This window comes from Hibiscus syriacus, unplaced genomic scaffold (genome assembly GCF_006381635.1).
Source record: "Hibiscus syriacus cultivar Baekdansim isolate YM2019G1 unplaced genomic scaffold, ASM638163v2 tig00111358_pilon, whole genome shotgun sequence".
Classification (NCBI taxonomy): Eukaryota; Viridiplantae; Streptophyta; class Magnoliopsida; order Malvales; family Malvaceae; genus Hibiscus; species Hibiscus syriacus.
Window position 1 is genome coordinate 46,963 of NW_024063070.1, and position 14,559 is coordinate 61,521.

The following is a 14,559-nucleotide window of genomic DNA, read 5'->3' on the forward strand; positions in this document are numbered from 1 at the left end:
CAAATGATGTATTGGATGCTAGTAGGAAAGACTGATGGGTGGTAATTTATTAATGGTAAAAAGGTAATTAAGAGTTGTAACCCACTATTTTACCTAACCCATATAAGTTGTTCATCTCTCCCTTATTCATCTGTCCATTTTGAAAGAGAAGATAAAATCTTATCTTCATCTTTTTATCTTTTCACCCTAACATTTAAACCCCCACCACCAACCCTATTAAGTCACTTTACCTTTTCACTTATTCATTTTATCTTCTCATTCAATTGTTTCCCTCCTAAAAGTTGAAAGGTGCCACTTTTATTTATTTTTTTTGTTTCTTCCTTTGCACTCTTTATTTTGACATCTATTCGTTCTCGTATGAAACCCAAAAAGAAAGTCTTGGTCAAAGCAATTCTCTGTACCCCATTACCAATAGCATCATCAACTCTTCCCTTGAATGTTTCAAGCACTATTTTGATTAGATTTCTAACAAAGGAGCATGAACAATGTTACAATTATGAGTTTTCTGACAGGGAGTTATGTCTAGAGAAATGGTTTGATTTGTCATCTATGGAAGACCCCTATGCATATGTATACATCGATGATACCAATTGCCAATCCCTAGAAACGACACCAAAAACTTGTTGCATGTGTTACATATTATGCTATGACATGCAAAGATGTGCAATTATAAATAATCGAACAAGTAATATAGTAGTGAGTTAGTATTGTCTCCACAAGGATTGAATGGAATTCGAATAAAGTTTATGCACTATTCTAAATTATCTAAGTATAGTTAGTGTAGCATGAACAAGTGATAAGAAAAGTTGTGGCAAAATGATATATGAGAGGGGTCTGAGTATGAAAATGTTGTGGCAAAAGTTTAAGTGAGATGTTAAGATAAACAGTAAAAGAATGTTGTGGAAAAAATGAACTTCAAAGAATGAAATAAGACTTGACAACCTCACACAATCAAATTTCTATACGGATAAATGGTTGGGTTTGCTATGGTAATTAATATTTTGTGTTTAAAATGGTCTATGTATTCTATGAGTATCTTATTTGACAGGGTTTACTACAAGTTCTCCTAGGCTATCTCTAGTAAGAAACCTAACATAAAAATGCTATGACAATACCTCTCAGCTTAAACTACAACACAATCCTATTGATTACGTCCTACCCTTTTTAGTTGTTGAAACCCTCTCCTTATCTCTAAAGCGGATTAGAACCTCACAATCTCGGTGTAGCTTCATTGCTCACATCGATCTAGACTAAGTCTCTCGATATTAGGCATCTATACTTAAAAAATGGCTATCTCTCGAAAGCTCTTATAAGACTAAGCATTTAAAGTATAAACAATGAGCAAAACAACATTTAAACATAAAAACATTCAACCAATTATTAACACAAAATAAAAATCATTCAAAACAAACATAATGCCAAATAAACTAGTTCATGGTGGGGCTAAGTTCATCCATAATCAACGTTAAGTACAAACCCTTATAAAATAAAGAAATGAAAGCACAAGGAGAATAAAACTCCCAAATGAGATGCTTTAGTGAGACCTAGAACCACCGCTGTGAACTGCCTTAGCAAGCTAGCTTCTCTCGAGGTCCTAGCGCTACCCCTTTTGAAGCTCGACTATAGAATGCACCACGAAGAAAGGAAAAAATAAATAAAATGGAGTTTCTTGTTAATCCGTCTCTTTCTCCCTATCTTATCTCATATCTCCTAAAAGCTCCCTAAAAATAAGGTATCCTTACCTATTTATACCAAGGGAATCCCTGGGGTTTTATGCCAAAATTTCCTTTGTACCCTAGGTATCATTTCCTTCATGTGAATGAGAGGCTAAGCTATCATGTGATCCTAAAAAGGGCTTTGGGAATGGCATTCATTTGTTAACATGGACAGCTTGCAGTTCTAACAAAAACATCTTCACCCTTTTTGTCATTTTCTGACAAGAAATATCGTCCAAAATGCTATAACATTTTCCCTCTCTATCAGCTTCAACAGTCCTACAGATCTTCTTATCCAGAATGCTATAACAAGTCACTTATTCTCTTTTTCTTTCTTCACCTGTATGACACCAACAAAATAAGACTTTTCCTCTTCAGCAACATCGATTTTGGCATAAAAATACTGCAACAAAAATTTACCACCACATACAATTATATGACCCTAAATGCAACTAAATAAAATGAAATAGGCTTTTAGACAACTAATAACTTAATTAAATAGGAACAAAATATAGCCTTTTATGGAGTTATCACCCATGTATATACATATATCGATTATACCATCGTCAAGTTAAGTGGGAGACTTTTTGTTCTCATCATGGCAACATTATTCAATAGTTGGTTTGGTAGTTCTACAATAACCTTACAAATGAACAATAACCCTTATTCTATGTGAGAGAAAAGATGGTACATTGGTGGTCAAATCTCATTAATAAATTGTTGGGTATCGAGGATATTGAGTGTGAGCACACCAAATTTTTCATTGAACTTAGTAATGCTGACTTACACCTGATCAATGTCGACCTTTGTTTACCTAGATGCAGCTGGCGTAATTCAAGAACTGGTGCATAGACTATCAATAGAGTTGAACTTACCTTACCAGTGAAGGTATGGTTTATTTTCCTTTATACTAGATTAATACCTACTATGCCTTATTCCACTATCATAAAGGATCGAATATTACTGCAATTTTCCATCATGATTGTAAACATATTAATGTAGGTAAAATAATATCAAATGAACTATTTACATGTGCTCAAAAGACGTCAAGATAATGTTTCCATCTCTAATCACTGCATTGTTCAAGCAAGCATAAGTGGTTGTAAATTATTCTAACCAAGTTTTTGAGAATAGGGGTGACATATCACCCTTTTTCATTAAACGGATGCTACTGTAAGAAGAGTCATCCCAAGATCATGACAATGAAGGCTTGGAAATTGCCACTACTAAGACCAATGATGCTAATGCCACTGCACCACAACAAGGCCCAACTTTGCAATAGTTGCGAAGTACATTGGCATCAGTCGTAGCAAAGCAAGAGGGGATTATGTCCATGCTCAGTCACACTTTGCAAAATCAATCTCAAATGAATAGAGGCCAAAAATCATATTGGTAATATGCTCAAGAACGTGATAGAGCTATTCGTAAGGTGATGTACAAGAAATATCCTAAAGTGGTGGCCATGTTTACAACACTTCTGAGCCAACTCTTAGAAGATCTAGCACAGCTACCAGTGTATGACGCTAAGGAAAATTTAATAAGCACTGAAGAGAAAAGTACCAAAGATGATGAATATGAGCTTCTATTGATGATGAGGATAACGATGAAAGAAAAGAAGTCGTTGAGAAAGACATTAACAAGAAATATGTTAACTTAAAAGACGCGTCTGATGACGGCGAGGAATTTGAGGACGTCGACATTATGGAGGTTGTGGAGGAAAAAATATCTCACAAGAGAAGGACTAAATCTTAGAAAATGAAAACTTGAACAAGGATAACACTAGAAATTTATTAGGCATAAATGATGACAAGGTTGCTCCTCTTGCTATTGATGAGGAAGAAGTAGACCTTGTAGTTGCTAAAATTATGAAGTATGTTGAGGACATTGTCGAGAAAGCTATAAAGAGCTTGCTTGAGGAAGCTATTGTTGCACCTGTTGGCGATGTTGAAGGAAAATCCAAGTAGATTGTGGTGCAAACGGCTGCACCCGTGCCAAAGGAGAAAACTATTGTTACAACATCAATGAACCTAATTCTTTCAGTTGTTGTGGCTACTACCACATCAACAAAAACAAGAAATAAATGAAATAAAATGATAATGGCCAAACCTACAGCCAAGAAGACTCACCCAACTCTGACCAACCCAAGGAAAATCTGTTGGGAAATAATGAGTAATTTCCCTATAACCAGATTAGTGAGAATACGAAATAAAAAACATAAAAATAATACCCGAAGTCGATAACGGAGTTCAGCCAATTATGCCTACATCTCCGGACTGTTGTAAATCTTTTACTAAAGGGAGAAAATTTACAGGTGTTTACAAAAACACTTGAGAGAGAGCTAGAATCATTTGAGGATGATTTTGAAGCTAAATGGGTTAGGGTATTTATAGTTGAAGCTTAAGGACTAAACTTGTAAATACCCTAAAGTGTGAAGGGACTAAATTATAATTATCCCTTCAAAATTTTCAACTAAAATGGATGCCTAATTTGGACCAATTTTAGCCGCCCATGTTGATTCAATTTTTCAACAATTTACAGCTTCCAATTTTCAACAAAATCATGCTTTTCCAACCAGCTGCTTTGAATTGTGCTCCACCAACCGACTGCTTTGAATTTTCAACAATCTCCCACTTGAAGACTGATTTTAATATCTCATCACACCTTGATCAATGCAGCAACATTTCTGCTCTTGTTACTCTAAATTTACGTCAAACCTTCTTACTCCCTGAAGTCTAACACTCCTCGCATTGAACCCTTTTCATTGGAGTTCTTTGCGGTATCATGCATCGGCACTTTCTTACGGCAAAGTCCAATACCTCTTCTTTCCTTCTTCCTTCTAACATGAAGGTTGGAGCTCACTTCCCACCTTGTAAATCGGTAGTTTCTCCGTGGTTGCATTGTCCCTCAACGTCTTGGCCCCCTTCGACTCTTGTCTACTAGTCTTTGAAGGATTGTTCCTCACTTGAACATCCTTGGCAAGCCCTTGCTTTGACCCTTCTCTTATAATGGTCTCTGAAGCCATGTTCTCTACGCGAACATGCTCGGCAAACTCCTTGGACATGGCTAACTCCTCGTGCACTTGGCTTCTACTTACCTTGGTAAAAATTAACCGTATTGAGCCAACTCTCAACACCCCCTCGATCCTAGGTTTGTCCTCTTGTCTGGACAACTCGATCTTGGGCTCATTCATCACATTGGATGACTCGGCTCCCCTCGAATAATCTTGTAACACTTATGACATCTTAAGTCTGCGCTCTCTTGTTTGCTCGACTCTTACACTTGGCTTAGAATCTTTGACACTCGAACTTGTGCCAAGACTACAAACATCTTCCCAGATCCATCATCTGGTTCATCATTGAGTGGATTTTCTCTGTCACTCGAGGAACAACATTCCTCATCCTCTAACTTGCCTATTCACTTGCCACTACCCTCGGCTTTCGGTTTAGTTTTGGAAATCTTGTTTTTATTGACTCCAAATTCTTTGATTGACTCAGAGGTTGTCAAGGCTTTAGACAACTCCTTGACTTCCCTTCTCTCTAACACTTTCTTCGCGCACGGCTTCAATCCGAACATGAAGGTAAAGAATCCATCTTCTTCTATCAAACTTGGAACTTTGAGCATGAGTCTTATGAATCGGCTCACATACTCCTTAAGTGTCTCTTTATAACTGTGACGCCTCAACTTGGACCACGCCTCCATCCTGGCATATTGTAAGCGGACTTGCTCACTTTGTACCCTAGGCTTGACGACTTTATATCTTGTTATCGCACCGGGTCCTTTCCTGTGCTTGACTGCTTTGACACCTACAGTCTCGCCACGCTTCGCTCCTCGGTTTACTACTTGTAGTCGCACCATCCTTGCCCCTTGATTCGGCTACTTTGGAACATGTAGCCTCGTCAAGTCTTTCCCCTGGCTTGATTGCTTGAACATCGCAATCGCATCGGGCTTTCTTCTAGGTTCGGCTACCTCAACATCAACAGCCTTACCTCGTCTCGATCCTTGCTTGGCCGCATTGACCCCCTCAATCAAATCAAGTCTTTTCCCTAGCTTGGTAACTTTAACACTTGCAACCACGCCAATTCATGGTACTTCTCCTTCTCCCATCCTCTTCATGATGGTTGTAAGGCGACGCTTCTCGGGATATCCTCTAACCAAATGAGGACCATCACAGAAGTAACACTTCAATTTTTCCTTGCTCCCCTTCTTCTTCACACCGGACTTAGCCTTTTCATTCTTTCTTGATGGCTTTCCTTGGCTACGAATAGTCGATGGCTCAAATTGGTCATTCGAAGAGCTTTCTCTACCATCTCCCCGATGTACCTTTTCCCGGTCTCCCCCATTATTGCCACTATCTCTGGGCATGGGCCTGGACGACACATCGCTACTTGGCTTGAAACCTGCAAGCTCAGTCAGCTTTCCAGCTCCAGCTATGGCCTCCGAAAGTCTTTGGGCATCACCTTGCTCTCCCCCGAGCATTTCCCCTGGTCTAAGTCCTTCCAAGAAGGTCTTGAGCGCACCATCCAACTTCTCAATTTTCACATTCCTTTCGTCTACAGTCATCGTTCTCACTCAAATCTTGCTTCGTTTGGATCATTTCTGACAATTTCTGTGAACCACTGTGTATTAGAACACCTCCGTCGACAAACTCGTATCGTCGACCAAATTTCTTTATTCACAAAATTTACTATTCACGTAAATAGTAACCTTAAAGAAAAATTGAAAAAATTCACAACCAAAAGCTCAGATACCAGTGTTGTTGGGAAATGAACGAGTAATTTCCCTATAACCAGATTAGTGAGAATACGAAATAAAAGCGGAAAAATAATACCCGAAGTTGATAACGGAGTTCAACCAATTATGCCTACAGCTCTAGACTGTTACAGATCTTTTACTGAAGGGAGAAAATTTACAGGTGCTTACAAAAACACTTGAGAGAGAGCTAGAATGATTTGAGGATGGTTTTGAAGCTAAATGCGTTAGGGTATTTATAGTTGAAGCTTAAAGACTAAACTTGTAAATACGCTAAAGTGTACAGGGACTAAATTACAATTATCCCTTCACAATTTTCAATTAAAATGGTTGTCTAATTTGGACCAATTTTAGTCGCCCATGTTGATTCAATTTTTCAACAATTTACAGCTTCTTATATTCAACAAAATCATGCTTCACTAACCGGTTGCTTTGAATTTTGCTCCACCAACCGGCTGCTTTGAATTTTCAACAAAATCCCAATAAAGCCCAACTATGAGAGTATTGTTTTCCCCTTCTATTTCATACATTTTAAATTTTGTTATTTTTTCATGCATTGAGTATAATGTAATTCTTAGGTTTAAGGGTGTGTTGTCCATTTGGGTTGTCTGTATTGTGTCATGCATGATGATAAGTTAGTTTTAGTTATTACATTTAATGTTTCGTTATGTTGTATTTTGTTTACATTGTTGAACATGTTGTTGGAGCATTTAGGATTTGCATATATAATGTTGTATATTTAATATTATTAGATTAATGAAGTTTTTAGTAGAATTTTGATGATGTCTTATGATGAAGAAGTAAACTGTGAAATGCCATGGGAGTCTTTTAGATACTTGTTAAAATTAGGATCCATAGAAAACCTTTACACTATAGGTGTGTATTCTCATACTTAGAGACATTTAAATATCATATCTTTGATATATGCTATAGCAATCATATTTTTTTTAGGAAAAAAACTAGAGGTGCCTGAAACTGGATCTAGTAAAAAAAGAATTATTATTGCATATTGTTCCAATCTACTAAAGGCGCTACAAAATGGTTTTAGCAATGTATATGGAAAAAAAATCAAATAAACTGAAGCAACCTGCAATTGGCTCCAGCATTAGTTATAGGTTAGGGAAATTGCTATAGCATTAACAATGATTAACTGAGTATGAACTTTTTTTTTCTAATTTAGCTAATTGTTGATTGGATACACCTATCATGCACAATACTATACTTTGTGGATCTTGATTTTAATAAGCTAGCATTACATTCCCTACTTTGACATTATCTTAATGTTGTATATATGGTTAAAACAAATTCTGAGGGCTAAAAAAGGAAGTTAAATTTTGATTTGATTTGGTAACAATATCATGCAACATTGTTGTTTAGAAGTATTTGTATTTCATGCATGTTGTTGCTTGAGAACAAGCAAACACTTAGGTTTAGGGGTGTGATAACTCTCCAAAAGAGTTATCATTTAGGATATTTTTACCTAAGTTAAGCTTAAAATTTAGCATTATTAAGATTATTTTAGGATGATTTTAGCATATTTTACATCATTTGCATTATGAGATTAGTTGATGGAACTTGGGTTATTTTACTATTTTGACATGATGTTGCACTGAATCGCTTTGTAGAACTGGCAGCAACTGCTAAGTCACCAGGTAGTTATGAAATTTTCTAAAATTGGGATAACTGTTGGGGTAGCTATCAATTGACTAAAATATATTGATATTTGTGGGCTATTCATATTGGATGAAGGATTGAATATTTTGGCCTACATAAGAAGGATGAAGTATCACTTTTCACAATCCTTCTTCTTCACCAATTATTTTCACAAATTTTATTATCCAAGCCATGTCCGTCTAAACTCTCTGCTAAGACATGTAGCATTGTTAAGGGAGGACTACCGTGTAGTAACGACGATCAAGTGCTTTCTACTTTATTTTCTTTCCTTTATTTGGGAGAGGTAAGTGACTATTATTAAGTTTGAATTTTTTTTATTCTGGATGTTATTTGATTTTGAATGTAATGTGTTTGATAAAATGTTACTTATTATGTTTTATGCTTAAACTTTATTTTTATGTGTTGTATCTCTAATGAGATAATTTTATAAATGAATTTGTATTAGTGTATATGATTTTGATGGTTTTTAGAAATAAAAGTTATTGATTTTACATACTACCTTCTTGCAACATTGGTATTTGTGAAAGTGAGTTTAGCATATGGAAACATATACTGCCAATAGTTTTGTTTTGTTAAATATTTAATTATTGTATTGGTGAAAATTGATTCTAGATGATTAAGTAGTGTTAATCATAGCACATCGAATGAATGCATTGTCGCAACATTATCATAATGAGAACAACCAAATGATAGTCGTATTTGCTAAACCCTTGATCTAATGTTCTCCTCAACGCTACTACACTGCCTGGAAATTTCATCCAAATTTTATTACTTTGCTATATTTTTATTATCTTATCATTTCAATCATATATCTCTTTGAGACTTGCCATTACAACTTTTTTGTGACATTTCTACATCTGATGCTCTTGTAGCATACACTTTACTACTTGAATACAAAATGTATACTTGCGTGATTGATGTATCGTAGCATCAATACCTAATAAGAAGTGAGTGTGACTTTGGAATCCTCTTTCAAGGAAGTGTAATCTTGAGAATAAAATCAAGTGATTTGTTTTTGGTGTAAAATCAAGGGATCTTGTCTTGGATGAAAGATTAAAGGGATATATTTCTAGGATGGGTGTAATCCTATTACTTGTAAAAAAAATTTATAACTTCGATTCTTGAAAGAACTTTTAATTCAATTGATATTTAAAGAACATAAATATTAAAATTTGCTCATTGCTCATAAACACAGAAGGTGGAACTTTATTCAGTATGTTTGAACATCAAGTAGCTTACAAACTTTTAAGTAAAAGGAAGAAAGGAAAAAAGTTCAAACAAGATAGAATACAAGTGCAACAAAGCTTTATGGAGGATGCATCAGAATACACCATTACTCATCAAATGCTCGTAATCCTAAATCAACTAGATTATGGTTCTAACTCCTTCATACCCCAAAATTATTGGTGTTATGTCTTTAGCTTCTATATGGGGTAACCATCGTAGGTGGAATCTTCAAAATGAGGATATGACTTTCTATGATTAGAATCACTAACAAGAAATCCTCTACGAATCATTTTCAACATTTTCACTATTGATGCATGAAAGAATTATTAAATAAATACAATACAAATATAAAATACAAAGATACAAATATGCAAATACCAAATGCAAATACGCAAATACCAAATGCAAATACGCAAATACAAGATGTAAAATGCTTGAAAATATGAGACATTAATCCCAAAAGTAATTGTCATGGAACAACCTTAATCGAACAAAAGTTTTATAAAGAAACTAAAAGCATTTGAAAGATAGGCTTAGCTTATGTTCTCTAAATTTTGAACTGCTTCCAAAAGGTTCACAACTCTTTTTCCTTCATGTGGAGTTGGTTGAATATCATAGTGCACATCTTTACATGATGAGCCATTTTGTCAACTCATTTCAAGAAAATCTAAATAATTTCGTATCTTGTTTATCAATTCTTGAATGTTATTATGCTTGGCACTAAACTGGATCATACTTTTCCAATTCTGACAAGTGATCTTCCTTCGGGCTTTCTCCACATTCCTGCTTTACTGGCCAGTGGCGTACCTCTACATTCTTTATTTCTTACATTATAAACTCTTTGTCCGTTGATGAAAGTTGTTCCAATTTGGTAACCATCTTAAGGATCAACACCTCTATTTATGACGATGCAAATGGGGGGAACAAAGAAGCGAAAAGAAAACAGGTTAGTAAGGTAAATTAATAAATAAAAATTAAAAAATTATAACAATCCCTATTTCACATTAAATCTACCCCCACCTACTTTTATTCCTATCAAAACATGATTTCTACCCGTATGTATTTTGGCATAACAATAAACCCTAACTGCATATATATCTAGTTCACGTGCTTTGAAAAATAAATAAAAAGTTAAGGGAAGAAATTTGAGCATTCTTAGGGTTTCAACATGGCTTTGGGTGAGCTCTAATTTTACAGAAAAACAGTTCGGTTCTAAAAAGTACTTGAGTTTTCCTTGTCAGTGCCCAATTAGACTTACCAGACCCTCGATCCTAAACCCATCACTAGCTCATATGAATCGAGTTAAACTCAAAAGGATACATTCCCCTATATCTGACACGTAAAATAAATTCTCATGAGGAGATAAGGTATATGAATCCTGAAGGCTGCTTGCTAGGCCTACACAGAGAATAAATTTTCACAAAGGCTCCGCTTTCACCCTCACTTAATAGGGACGAAGCTTGGGTATAGAGCTTATGAAATACAATACACAAGCTGTTTTTCTTTCAAAAAAAATATGAAAACCACTTAAATCATGCATCAGTACAACTATTTACAAGAATAAAAAAACCACAAAGGTAAATTAAAAGGATCTAAAAATTAAATAAAGGCTCAACTTAAATTTTCTTTTAGAAAGAAAACCAATAACTTATTATAGCTTGACTCTTTTCATATCCCCAACGGAGTCGTCAAGCTATCGGAATGATCCTTCAGGTAGTTCGGGACTGAATTTTTACTTAAGGTAAATGATTTCACCTTTTTGGAGTCGTTGTCGACCTTTTGGGTTAGGTATGGTTGGATACCTAAATTTTACCTTTATTGGATATGCATCTTACTAGAGATTCACTTGGAAACATTTGACAGTCGATTACGTGTGGGGAATGATGATCACCCCCACATCACCCTTTTGATACTAACACGGTTATGAATTGTCTTAATAGCAAAATTTAGAGAGAATATCTCAATTACATACCGTTGAGTTTTTGTTACTATAAAATCAAGTAAATTAGGGTTGTAAAAAATAAGAGTAAAATTTAGATCCAATATGCAAAAGTAAGACAAAAAGACTAGGGTACCAAAGAAAAAAACAATAAATAATATTACAAAAAGATAAGCTAATTAATATAAAAACTAAACAAATAATAAAAGGCATGAATGTTCAAAATTTAATAGATATATAAAATAAATATTTAAAAGAATCATAAATACAAAGATATTTAAAAAAAAAGAGTAAAAAGGAAGTTGATTTAAAATAAAAATTATTTTAAAATGTTGAGTGAATAAAGAAAGAAAGTAAATCAAACTAGAAAGATTTTAAATTACTATAGAAAAACAAACCGAGATAAATAGAAAAGGTAAGAAAAACTAAAACAAAAAGGAAACATACATCTGAAGTTAACCAAATTTAAAAGAAAGTGAAATTAGTATAAAAAAGGTAAATAAAAGGAAACAAATAGGTTGCAATTTAAACTTAAAGAACGAAAAAGGAAATTTAAACAATTGTTTAAAAAAAGGGAAAAAGGTAAAACGAATAAACAAAAAAAAGTTAATTCAAAATAAATTAAAACGGACTTTTGAGAAAAAGTAACAAAATGAATTTTTAAAATAAAATATAGGGATGACGAAAACAATTATTCCCTATCTGGGTACAAATATGTGGATCCTATAAGAATTTGGTTCAAACTATCGAGTCATTTAATCAAACAAAAAATAAAAAATATTGGTTCATTTTATTTCTTCCAAAATTTAGATCAAAATAAATAAAGAAAATAAAAAAAATTCATTCAAGATCCACCAACAATTGTCATTAAGAAACCTTAAAGAAAACTAAATCTATGAAGATTTATTTGAAATACTTTTTTTTCATTGGTTCTCTCTTGGGTGGAGTTTTCAAGGAAAAAAATAGCGACCTTAACAACAAGAACACAAATGAAACATAAAAAAAAAGAATACATTTAAACAAAAAAAAAATCCTCTTTTGTTGTTATTCTCTTCGGATTATAATACTTTAGGTATCTCTTTCACTCTCTTTTTTTCTCCCCTTTTCACTCTTTTTTTTCTTCCCCTCAAATTATATAAAAATAATGTCTATTTATAAGCCTCTAAAAAATATTAGTATCTTTTCATTAATGCTAAATACACCCATTAAAAGAAAAGGGAAAATTTTTAAAAAAATCCTAAATTACCAAAATAAGTAATAGAAAGTCTAAAATTAAATTTAATTACAACCAATAAATAATATAATTGAAAATTAGTAATAAATTAAAATTCTTGTATTGGATCCGTATTCAATTTTCTACACACGTAGTCTTCACTAAAATAAGCATGTCTTGAGTTTTCAATCCGATTGAGGAATTTCAAGATGCATTGGAAAAACTAACTTAAATTAGGTCATGTTTCAAGAAGACATCATGCCGTAGAAATGTCTGAATCTCGCCTAAAACTTTGTTGCAAGTCAGTTGATGTATTGGACTTTAAAATTTACTTAAATAAAAATGTTTGAGTATTGTAAATGGTAGGCAGAATAAAAATTAGATATTAAAATCCTGTATTAATTGAAACCCCAATTTCATGAAGAATGTTTGATTGAAATTCTGTATCCCAAAAATCAGGACTCCCACAAAATTTAAGGCATGTCGATCTGTAGATTTACCCCATACGAAATCTCTTATCAACTTTTTAGTTTTCATACATACTCCTTAGGTAGCCAAGTAGCTTGCATCGTATAACATTATTCTTAGAAAAGAAAATATGGGTTTTAGCAGCGCTTACTCTATGTCTGGACACAAGCAAAAGTCATCTAACATTTTTCGAATAGTCCTTATCTGAGTCATAGTGACCTCGTAGAATAACACTAGAAGATCAACAAAAATGTGATGAAACAATCCAGGGCCATGTCTGCAAAAGAAGATTTCATGCCATAACCCTTAAGCAATACAATCATTAATAGCAGGAGAGAGACGCTTTATAAAAAGAACAAAAATATATAAAGATAATGGATCGCCTTAACGGATTTTGTGTGAAAGCTTGAACTGCTCTGTAAGTTTTCCATTTTATAGAATCTGCTATGAAACTGTCCTTATGCACTCCATGATCAAATGAACCAAATAAGAAGGAAGTCCAATATCCATTAAAGTGTCTTCGATAAAATTCTGCTCTTGACGACCATAAACCTTCACAAGATTAATCTTAACTGTCGTTCAACCCATATTCTCAAATTTCTTACGCATCGTATGTGTAACCTCTTACATAGCATCATATTGTCCATGACACACCGATCTGAAACAAAGCTCGCCTAAATCTGAAATATCCATTGGGATCAAAACGGTGTCAATTTATTAACTGTCACTTTAATTAACATTTTGTATGTGATACAATACATAAACTGACCGGTCTAAAATGTGAAAGGGATTTAGGCGTTTTAATATTTGGAATTAAAACAATTATACGGTTGATTCTAAATTGTGAAAGGGATTTAGACGTTTCAATTTTTTTTCTTTTAGTTTTTAAATTCTCAAATCCTTTCTACTTCTCTCTCATATTCACTCTTTATTTTTCTTTTAATCCCTACTTAAATTTTCATCTAAACATTCTCATTTTCATTATCCTTCAAGATTAAGGTAATATATCATTAATGTACCATTCTAAATATTGTCTTCTTTTAGCTCAAACTTAGATCCTTTCAAACATGATTTCCAATCTTAATGGAATTTCATCCTAAGGGAGAATACCCATGGAAGGATATCACACTTGATTCATTTTAGTCACTTAATACTAGACCACAAATTATTTGTTTATTTCAATTTAATTTTTTTATTAATATAATCACAGTGTTAATCTATAATACCCCAAAAAATTGACTAGCAACAAAAATGCAATTTTTGAAAGTTTGGTGGCCAAAGTAGAAATTTGGGAAAAGTTCAAGGACCAAAGAGTAATTTTCCCAAAAAGAAATTTTATGCTATAAAATAAATAGTTTATCCTTAAGAATGGATTCTTTATGAAATTTATATTTTTATCCAAAATTTTGTATGAAAAAGTTATGAAGCAATAAAGTACGATAAAATATTCGGATAATCAAATCGAATTGGAAGTTTACAAAAATTAGAAGAAATATGGAAAATAGTTTGAAATATTATTTCTATATTTTATAATGGTGAAATTTTACATGGATCCTTGCAATTTAGATGGGTTT